Raw genomic sequence first — 11,117 nt, forward strand, 5'->3', positions numbered from 1 at the left:
CTAAAATCTATTATCCATTTCTCTACCTACTGTATCTACAGTGGGTACAGAAAGTATTCAGACACCTTTAAATTTTTCACTTTGTTTCATTGCAGCCATTTGGCAAATTTAAAAAAAGTTAATTTTTCTCTCATTAATGTACTCCATCCCCCATCTTGACAGAAAAAACCCCCCAGAAATGTAGAAATGTTTGCTAATTTATTAAACAAGAAAAACTGATGAATCACATGGTCGTAAGTATTCAGACCCTTTGTTCAGTATTGAGTAGAGGCACCCTTTTGAGCTAGTACAGCCATGAGTCTTCTTGGGAATGATGCAACAAGTCTTTCATACCTGGATTTGGGGGATCCTCTCCAGTTACATCAGGTTGGATGGTGAACAGCCATTTTCAGGTCTCCCCAGAGATGCTCAATTGGGTTTAGGTCAGGGCTCTGGCTGGGCCAGTCAAGAATGGTCACAGAATTGTTCTGAAGCCACTTCTTTGTTATTTTAGCTATGTGCTTAGGGTCATTGTCTTGTTGGAATGTGAACCTTTGGCCAAGTCTGAGGTCCAGAGCACTCTGGAAGATATTTTCTTTTAGGATATCCCTGTACTTGGCCACATTCATCTTTTCTTCAATTGTAACAAGTCATCCTGTCCCTGCGCTGAAAAAAACCCATAGCACGATGCTGCCACCACCATGTTTCATTGTTGGGATTGTATTGGGCAGATATGCAATGCCCGGTTTTCTCCACACATACCGCTTAGAAGTTTTTGGTGATAATTCTTTGTCTCATCAAACCAGAAAATCTTATTTCTCATAGTCTGGGAGTCCAGCATGTGTTTTTTTTTTGCAAACTCTATGGAGGCTTTCATATGTCTTGCACTGACGAGAGGCTTCCATCGGGCTACTCTGCCATAAAGGCCCGACTGGTGGAGGGCTGCAGTGATAGCTTACTTTGTGCAACTTATTCCCATCTCCCCACTGCATTTCTGGAGCTCAGCCACAGTGATCTTGGGGTTCTTATTTACGTCTCTCACCAAGGCTCTTCTCCCACGATTGCTCAGTTTGGTTGGACGGCCAGGTCTAGTAAGAGTTCTGGTGATCCCAAACTTCTTCCATTTAAGGATTATGTAGCTCACTGTGCTTTTAGGAGCCTAGAGTACTGCAAGTAAAATATCTCTTTGTACCGTGTTAGCCAGTAGAGATAAAAAAAAAAATGTTTAAAAGAACTGAGAGTCCTCAGTGGTTGATACCTTTTAATGGCTAACTGAAAAGATGGTAATAATTGCAAGCTTTCGAGACTACTCAGGTCTCTTCATCAGGCATGGTATAACACAAAATCTGAAGAGTCACATATTTATACACAACAGGACTAAGAATAAAAAAAAACAAAAAAAAAACTGTTCTAAGACTATCAACCACTGAGGACTCTCAGTTCTTTTAAACAATTTTTAGAGTACTGCAGAAATTATGTTGTAACCTTGGCCAGATCTGTGCCTTGCCACAATTTTGTCTCTGAGCTCCTTGGGCAGTTCCTTTGACTTCATGATTTTCCTTTGGTCTGACATGCACTGTGAGCTGTGAGGTCTTATATAGACAGATGTGTGCCTTTCCAAATCAAGTCCTAACAGATTAAACACAGCTGGACTCCAATGAAGGAGTAGAACCATCTCAAGGAGGAGCACAAGGAAATGGATTGCCACGTGACTTAAATGTGAGTGTCTGAGTAAAGATTCTGAAGATTTATGACCATGTGATATTTCAGTTTTTCTTGTTTAAAAAAATTTGCAAAAATTTCTACATTTGTTTTTTTTTCTTTCAAGATGGGGTGCAGAGTGTACATTAATGAGAAAAAATGAAATGAAAAAATGAAACAAAAAATGAAAAATTTAAAAGTGGTTTGAATACTTTCCGTACCCATTGTAACTAAGGCTACTTTCACACTTGCGTTGAACGGTATCCGTTGCATTGCGTTGTGTAACGGATGCAACGGATGTGTTGCATATAGTGACACAACGGATGCAACGGATGCTGCAAAACAACGCAATTCGTTTTGATTTTTTTTTTTTTTTTTTTCCCGGTTTTACCAGCGGCAGACTATAGTGAACGATCAGCTGATCGTTCCCTGCAGCCGGCCGCTGGGTGATCAGCTGATTGCTCCCAGTAGCCGGCCGCCGGGTGATCAGCTGATCGCTCCCGCCCGCCGGGTGATCAGCTGATCGCTCCCGGCTGCCGGGTGATCAGCTGATCGCTCCCTGCAGCCGGCCGCCGGGTGATCAGCTGATCGCTCCCTGCAGCCGGCCGCCGGGTGATCAGCTGATCGCTCCCTGCAGCCGGCCGCCGGGTGATCAGCTGATCGCTCCCTGCAGCCGGCCGCCGGGTGATCAGCTGATCGCTCCCTGCAGCCGGCCGCCGGGTGATCAGCTGATCGCTCCCTGCAGCCGGCCGCCGGGTGATCAGCTGATCGCTCCCTGCAGCCGGCCGCCGGGTGATCAGCTGATCGCTCCCTGCAGCCGGCCGCCGGGTGATCAGCTGATCGCTCCCTGCAGCCGGCCGCCGGGTGATCAGCTGATCGCTCCCTGCAGCCGGCCGCCGGGTGATCAGCTGATCGCTGTCACTTGCCGGCGCCCGGGCATGCCGGCGGGCGGGCGCTCAGCTGAGCGCTGTGACTTGCCGGCGGCCGGGCATGCTGGTGGCCGGTCATTCAGCTGAGCGCTGTCGCTTGCCGACGGCCGGGCGCTCAGCTGAACGTTCGGCCACCGCGAGCCAAAATAAAGTTTGATTTAAAAAAAAAAAAAAAAAAAAAAAAAAAAAAAGAGCATGCGCAGTGAAATCCAGAGGATTCCGCTGCTCAAAATAACGTTACATGCTGCGTTCCTCCCGCTGGGCGGAAGCAACGGAGCGTCGCCCAGCGGAAGCAACGCAGCTCCTTTTGGTACAATCCGTCAACCATACAAGTCTATGGGAAACAGCGGAATCCGTTAACGGATTCCGCTGTTTCCCAAAAGGGCGGATTGTAACGGAAGGAAAATAACGCAAGTGTGAAAGTACCCTAACTTACACTATTGCAAATACGAATGTTTCTTTAATTTGTTCTCCATTTTTTGCAGATATCCAGAAAAATGTTTCCCTTTGTTAACTCACAAAACCAGCTTTTGATCGACTGGTGATCCTGCTTGACCCAGATTTGAAATATTCAAATACCATAAAGTCAATCTCTGCTGAGGAAACGCTGCTCATTACCTTGCGGTAAGTAATTGAAAAAAAGCTTTGACATCTAAATTTTGTCTGTTAAGCTGGTGTCACACATAGCGACAGCGACATCGCTGTTACGTCACCATTTTCTGTGACGTAACAGCGACCTTGTAAGTCGCTGTTATGATCGCTGCTTAGCTGTCAAACACAGCGACGCAGCAGCGATCATAACGTCGCTACATGTGCAGAGAGCAGGGAGCCACGCACACTGCTTAGCGCTGGCTCCTTGCTCTCCTAGCTACAGTACACATAGGGTTAATTACCCGATGCGTACTGCAGCTACATGTGCACAGAGCAGGAGCCGGCACTAGCAGCAAGAGCGGCAGAGGCTGGTAACGAAGGTAAATATCGGGTAACCAGGGAAAGGTCTTCCCTTGGTTACCCGATGTTTACAGTGGTTACAGCTTTCCGCAGCTGCCAGACGCCGGCTCCTGCTCGCTTCATTTTGTCGCTCTCTCGCTGTCTCACACAGCGATGTGTGCTTCACAGCGGGAGAGCGACGACGAAAAAATGAAGCAGGACATTCAGCAATGAGCAACGACCTCACAGCAGGGGCCAGCTCGTTGCTGGATGTCACACACAGCGACAGCGACGTCGCTGCAACGTCACAGAAAATGGTGACGTAGCAGCGACGTCGTCGTCGCTGTGTGTGACACCACCTTTAGGCATGTATTTATATCTACAGTGCCTACAAGTAGTATTCAACCCCCTGCAGATTTAGCAGGTTTGATAAGATGCAAATAAGTTAGAGCCTGCAAACTTCAAACAAGAGCAGGATTTATTAACAGATGCATAAATCTTACAAACCAACAAGTTATGTTGCTCAGTTAAATTTTAATAAATTTTCAACATAAAAGTGTGGGTCAATTATTATTCAACCCCTAGGTTTAATATTTTGTGGAATAACCCTTGTTTGCAATTACAGCTAATAATCATCTTTTATAAGACCTGATCAGGCCGGCACAGGTCTCTGGAGTTATCATGGCCCACTCCTCCATGCAGATCTTCTCCAAGTTATCTAAGTTCTTTGGGTGTCTCTTGTGGACTTTAATCTTGAGCTCCTTCCACAAGTTTTCAATTGGGTTAAGGTCAGGAGACTGACTAGGCCACTGCAACACCTTGATTTTTTCCCTCTTGAACCAGGCCTTGGTTTTCTTGGCTGTGTGCTTTGGGTCGTTGTCTTGTTGGAAGATGAAATGACGACCCATCTTAAGATCCTTGATGGAGGAGCGGAGGTTCTTGGCCAAAATCTCCAGGTAGGCCGTGCTATCCATCTTCCCATGGATGCGGACCAGATGGCCAGGCCCCTTGGCTGAGAAACAGCCCCACAACATGATGCTGCCACCACCATGCTTGACTGTAGGTATGGTATTCTTGGGGTCGTATGCAGTGCCATCCAGTCTCCAAACGTCACGTGTGTGGTTGGCACCAAAGATCTCGATCTTGGTCTCATCAGACCAGAGAACCTTGAACCAGTCTGTCTCAGAGTCCTCCAAGTGATCATGAGCAAACTGTGGAGGAGCCTTGACGTGACGCTTTGAAAGTAAAGGTACCTTACGGGCTCGTCTGGAACGGAGACCATTGCGGTGGAGTACGTTACTTATGGTATTGACTGAAACCAATGTCCCCACTGCCATGAGATCTTCCCGGAGCTCCTTCCTTGTTGTCCTTGGGTTAGCCTTGACTCTTCGGACAAGCCTGGCCTCAGCACGGGTGGAAACTTTCAAAGGCTGTCCAGGCCGTGGAAGGCTAACAGTAGTTCCATAAGCCTTCCACTTCCGGATGATGCTCCCAACAGTGGAGACAGGTAGGCCCAACTCCTTGGAAAGGGTTTTGTACCCCTTGCCAGCCTTGTGACCCTCCACGATCTTGTCTCTGATGGCCTTGGAATGCTCCTTTGTCTTTCCCATGTTGACCAGGTATGAGTGCTGTTCACAAGTTTGGGGAGGGTCTTAATTAGTCAGAAAAGGCTGGAAAAAGAGATAATTAATCCAAACATGTGAAGCTCATTGTTCTTTGTGCCTGAAATACTTCTTAATACTTTAGGGGAACCAAACAGAATACTGGTGGTTTGAGGGGTTGAATAATAAATGACCCTCTGAATAAACTTTTCACAATTTAAAAAAAAAATAAAAAAAGAAACATTCTTTTTTGCTGCAGTGCATTTCACACTTCCAGGCTGATCTACAGTCCAAATGTCACAATGCCAAGTTAATTCCGAATGTGTAAATCTGCAGGGGGTTGAATACTACTTGTAGGCACTGTATGTATAGTACCTATAAACTGCCTCTATTAATATAAACATATAATGTCCCTGGTTACATCATATAATAAACCTACATATACACAATTCAGGGACACAACATTTTGCTCAATAGAAAATGTATTAAATAATGTAAAAATACTTATTAACATAGTTACATATTAACCCCTTAATGACCGCGGGCATTAATATTACGTCACTACGGTAATAGTTAATCCCCAACTGCTGCTGCGGGCTCCAGGCATAGAGCCACACGCGTCAGCTGATTTGTACAGCTGACATGTGTGCCTCTGGAATAGCAATCCACCCGTACCTGTTAACCTTTTAAATAGCGTTGTCAAGATGTGACAGTGCCATTTTAACGGCGATCGCGGTAGTTTACTCACCGCCCGATACCTGAAGTCACGTGACATGATCACATGGATCCGGGCATTGTCATGGTAGTACAGGGCCATGTGATTACTCCTGTAGCTCAAATGACTCAGGTCCTTTAACCAGCAGCTGAGTACTGCAGGTTATAAGACAAGAGCATTTCTCCCGATTTAAGCGATGCTGCTCTAAAATCAGGAGAAATGAATGAGTGATCATACAGCTGATCCATATAGTCCCCTAGGGAGCCTAGTAAAATAAAAAAAAAGTTTTGAAAAATAAAAAACCTAAAAGTTCAAATCATCCCCCTTTCACCCCATTGAAAATTAAAGGGTTAAAAAAATAAAAATACACACATTTGGTATTGCAGTGTTCAGAAATGCCCGATCTATCAAAATATAAAATCAATTAATCTGATCGGTAAACGGCGTAGTGACAAAAAAATTCTAAGCGACAAAATTACGTTTTTTGGTCGCCCGAAATTTTACGCAAAATACAATAACGGGCAATTAAAATGAAGCATTGGCACAAAAATGGTACTGTTAATGTCAGCACAAGATGCAAAAAAAATAAGCTCTAAGCCATAGATCCCGAAAAATGAGACCGCTATGGGTTGCGGAAAATGATGCAAAAAGTACGCCACTTTTTTCGGACAAACTTCTGATTTTTTTTTAACCCCTTAGATAAAAGTATACCTATTCATGTTTGGCATCTACGAACTCACACTTACCTCAGGGCATCCCACTAAAACATCAGTTTTACCATATAGTGAACACAGTGAATAAAATATCTCAAAAACAATAGTGCAATCGCACTTTTCTTGCAATTTTTTCCGCATTTGGAATTTTCTTGCCATTTTCTAGTACATTATATGGTAAAACTCATGGTTTCATTAAAAAGTACAACTCGTTCCGCAAAAAATTGAGCCCTCACAACCAGATTGACTGAAAAATAAAAAAAAGTTACATCTATCGGAAGAATGGCAAACCCCACCCACCCAAAAAAACGGAACGCGCAAAATCAGCCGGTCGTGAAGGGGTTAAGATTTACTTTATACAGTTTCCTACCACATTGGAGTATTTGTGTACTCAGGAGAAATTGCAATGCAAAATGTGGACACCCATTTCTCCTATTACTCTCGTGAAAATGAAAAACTTGGGACTAAACCAACACTGAGCAAAAATATTGTTTCTTTTCACATTGATTTTATTCCTGTGAAACACCTAAAAAGTTAAACTTCCTGAATGAAGTTTTGATTACCTTGAGGGGTGCAGTTTTTAAAACTATCAGTTTTGGGCATTTTCTTTCAGATAGAAGCCGCACAAAGTCACTTCTAATGTAATGTAGTCCCTAAAAAGAATTGGTGTTTTAAGGCCCGATGCGCACGCTGCAATTTTTTGGTGCAGTTTGTGGTGACCTTTTAAAATCACCATAAACTACATGCTTTTCTTTCCCCAGAAGAGTCTATGAGATTTCACATTTGCTGTACATACATTGCTTTTTTGGGGGGGGAGCTGTATTTTTTGTGGTAACCACAAAATTGCAGCATGTTCCCAGAGTTTTTCACCCATTGGTGATAAAAAAAAAAATGCATAAAAATGCATGGTCATAAAACGCACCAAAAACGCATGCGTTTTTTGATACTTTTTTGCCATAAGATGCATTTGTTTGGCCACAGGGTGCATTTTTGTTGTTACGACAAAACTGCAGTGTGCGGAGATAGTCTAAATTGTGAAAAATAAAGACTGCAGTTAAACTTGTATTCCTTCCAACTTCATAACAAAAAAGTTTCAAAAACTATGCTCACAAAGTAGTATTTGGTAAATTATTATTACATATTTTATGCAACATCATGGTTTTGAGGGCATTAAATTTCAAAGTTGGAAAATTACTAATTTTTTTTTTATTTTCATCACATTTCCAACATATTCATAAATGCAAATCAAAGTGATCTAAATTTACCACCATCATGAACTACATGTCTAGAAAAAAAACAAAAACACAAATCTCAGACTCAAAGTCAGATGTGAAACATTTAGCTGGTCAGGAAGGTGAAAATAGGCTTTGGCAGAAAGGAGTAAAAGTAATGATGGGCGAGCACTACATTTGCTCAGTGCTTGAAATGATGATTGAACACTACGATGCTTGAGTGCCCTCCACTGGAGTAAAGCAGGTCAGACGCTCAGATGGGCTCGACTAGCGTAACCAGTATAATGGAAATTGCTGATTGGATAGTTTGGCTCTCCGCCCATATACAGCCAGCCATAAAGAGCATTTCCAGGGGAGGGAGGGCAGGGTTGTGTTTTTTTTTTTTTGGGGGGGAGGGGTTTGGAGGTTGGGGGAAACACACTACATCCAAAAATGTTGTTTTAACCGCCAATTAGAGCCATTCAGAGATGGCGTGACACAGAGTACTCAAGTACCCTGATGCACAATCACGTAGTGAGCAATGGCGAACACACTCGCCCATCATTAGTTAACAGGTACGGTTTAGAACTACATTATTGCTGATCTATCCTTTGACACCCATTGATCTGATATTGATGACATCTTCACCACCCAGCATATCCAATAATTGGCTTGTAGTAGTTCTGTGAATGTAGGTAGTCCATAGTGTACATTTACTTAATAGGAGCTACAATAGCATAAAATGGCCACAACAGTATGTATGGAGCCGAGATGTTCTGGCTCTGTACTTCAAGTGGCTGTGGAGTCTGCAAACAGCTGATCGATGGGGTACCAGAAAGTATCCGGCAGTGGTCCCCAAATAGTGTACGGAGATGCAGTGCGCCACTCCGTTCAGATCTGGCTGGTACTAAAGCAGTGTTTCCCAAATCAGAATAAGGAGCCAGCACAAATTCTAAACTGTACTTATTAATAAATGGAGATTTTTGGCAAAATATTGCAATACTTTGAGCTACCCCGCCACTCCACGGCAAATCTCAAGGGGCAGTCCTACACTAATATTTTATTTATCTGAAGGGTGCCATGCGGCATCATACATTAAAAGCAGGACTATTTAGAATTTGTGCTGGCTCCTTATTCTGAGTGTTTCCCAAACTCCAGTCCTCATGGCACCTAACAGGTCATGTTTTCAGATTTCCTTACTATTGAACAGGTGATTGAATAATTATCAAGCTATCACCTGTGCTATATTAAGGAAATCCTGAAAACATGACCTGTTGGGGGTCATGAAGACTGTAGTTTGGGAACCACAGTACTAGAGGCTAACCTTCCTAGTATGACAAGACAATATCAGCAATATCAAGTAGAACTGATGTGAAAAGCCAAAACATCACAATTTCATATGATTTATAGAGGGGGGGGGCTATATTAAGAGGTTTTGATACAGTATGTGATTGATGACTTATACTAATATAAGTTCTCACCACTACGTACATTCTTTTCATTTTACAGTTTATACATGTATAAAATCAATTGAAATACTTGTGCCCCAAGAATGACAAAAGTATTTTAAGACTGATACCTTTATAGACAAACCAGAACATGATACCCCAATACTTTTTATTGTACATCGTATTCGATGTATGAAAAGTATGTAAAAATTAAAGTGTAAAAAAAAAAAAAATGTGCATGATTTCTCTGTACTGATCCTGAATAACAGTCTGCATTATAGCCTTGAACCACATTTATAAATCAAACTTGATAATAGGTTTGCTTTCCATACATGAGATTAATGTGCAGTGCCTACTCTAGAATGCAAATTACCAAAGTTAGTTTTGTGCAAATATTGAGCGAGCAAGGTCTTAAAAAGGAACTGTACTTTCAACAAACTTCTCATATCAATTGTACATAAGAAACTTTGCAATGTATCTTATCAGAGTAATCTGCTTCCTTTCCCACTTCTAGAAGTAAAGTAGTACTACAGTAGAAGCACAGTGAATGAGATTTATAGAAATCGCATGCCCACTATGCTTTTTTTTTCTCCACAGTGTAATCTGACACACAGCTTGGCTTTCCAAGCCACAGCAGGTTAATTTATGCTGCGAGAAGAGAGCAAAAGTCCGCAGCGGCCGAGCCCAATCGTGGCAAGGGTATCTGTGATCTCCTGCAGAGAGCACCCGCGTGTCCGCAGAAGACACGCTACGTCAATGGCGCATTGTTTTCGGATTGTGTGCACCCACAATAAAGAACCTGAACTTAAATGTTATCAAATGATGTTGGTAAGGGCTAGTTGCTGCAAAAGGAAGCAAAATGGGGATTAAAGCGGGACAATTATACTTAGTGATTACGAGTCCGCTCATTAAATCCCATGAATATTCACTGCTTGTGACAGCATCTGTGATTGGTTGCAGTCAGACTGCTGGCATCTGTCATTGGTTGCCCTCCCACAAGTTGTCTGGGACCCAGAGTGAAATGTAAAAATAAATAATTGGAAAAAAATGTGTACAGTTCCCTGTATTTTGATACCCAGACAAAATAAAGCAGACAGCTGGGGGCTGGTAATCTCAGGCTAGGGAGGCGAATGGTATTGGGCCTCATTATGATTTTGCATAAAGCAAAGTTCTTTATTTTGTAAATCCAAAAACCAAGGTGTGTCAAAAGCATAACGTTCGGTCACTTTTAGACCTTTGTCAAACATACACACCGGCTTGGTGTTCAGTGGGGGTACCTAAGGAGGAGGAGCACTGTGGCAGATCGCTGTGGGGATACGTCAATTCCGGAGCTTTACCCTGCTCATCCTGATTGCCCTGGTGCAGTAGCAATCACAGTAATATAAGGGGTTATTAACAACTGTAATTTGTATAAAAAAAAAAAAAAAATAGAAATAACAGCTGTCATCAAGCCCAAGGTTAGTAATGGGCAGGGGTCTATGAAACACACCTGCATTACTAATCGCTGTGAGTAACAGAAAAACACTAACACACACACACACAAAAAAATTCCTGTATTTAAAATAGTTACCGAATTCTTTACTTCAATGGTCCCGGTTAATCAAGCACCATTTACGTCAATAATCCAGGATTATTGAACTTAATGTCAGATTACCGGATTTGAGTTCAATGAGTTCACCTGAGGTCACAGCTGGGGTACCCTTGGAACCGATAGCTGTGACCTCAGGTGAACACACTGATGTAAACAGTCTCAACTGTGGCTCAGCCAGTGTGTTACCTGACGTCGCAGTGCTCAGTCGCATTTTCTAATGTGACCACGCACTGCGACCTCAGGATGTAGCAGAGCCATGATTGTCATGGGATATCGAGTCTGTGGATTATAATCGGACC

This window comes from Anomaloglossus baeobatrachus, chromosome 2, assembly GCF_048569485.1.
Source record: "Anomaloglossus baeobatrachus isolate aAnoBae1 chromosome 2, aAnoBae1.hap1, whole genome shotgun sequence".
NCBI lineage: Eukaryota > Metazoa > Chordata > Amphibia > Anura > Aromobatidae > Anomaloglossus > Anomaloglossus baeobatrachus.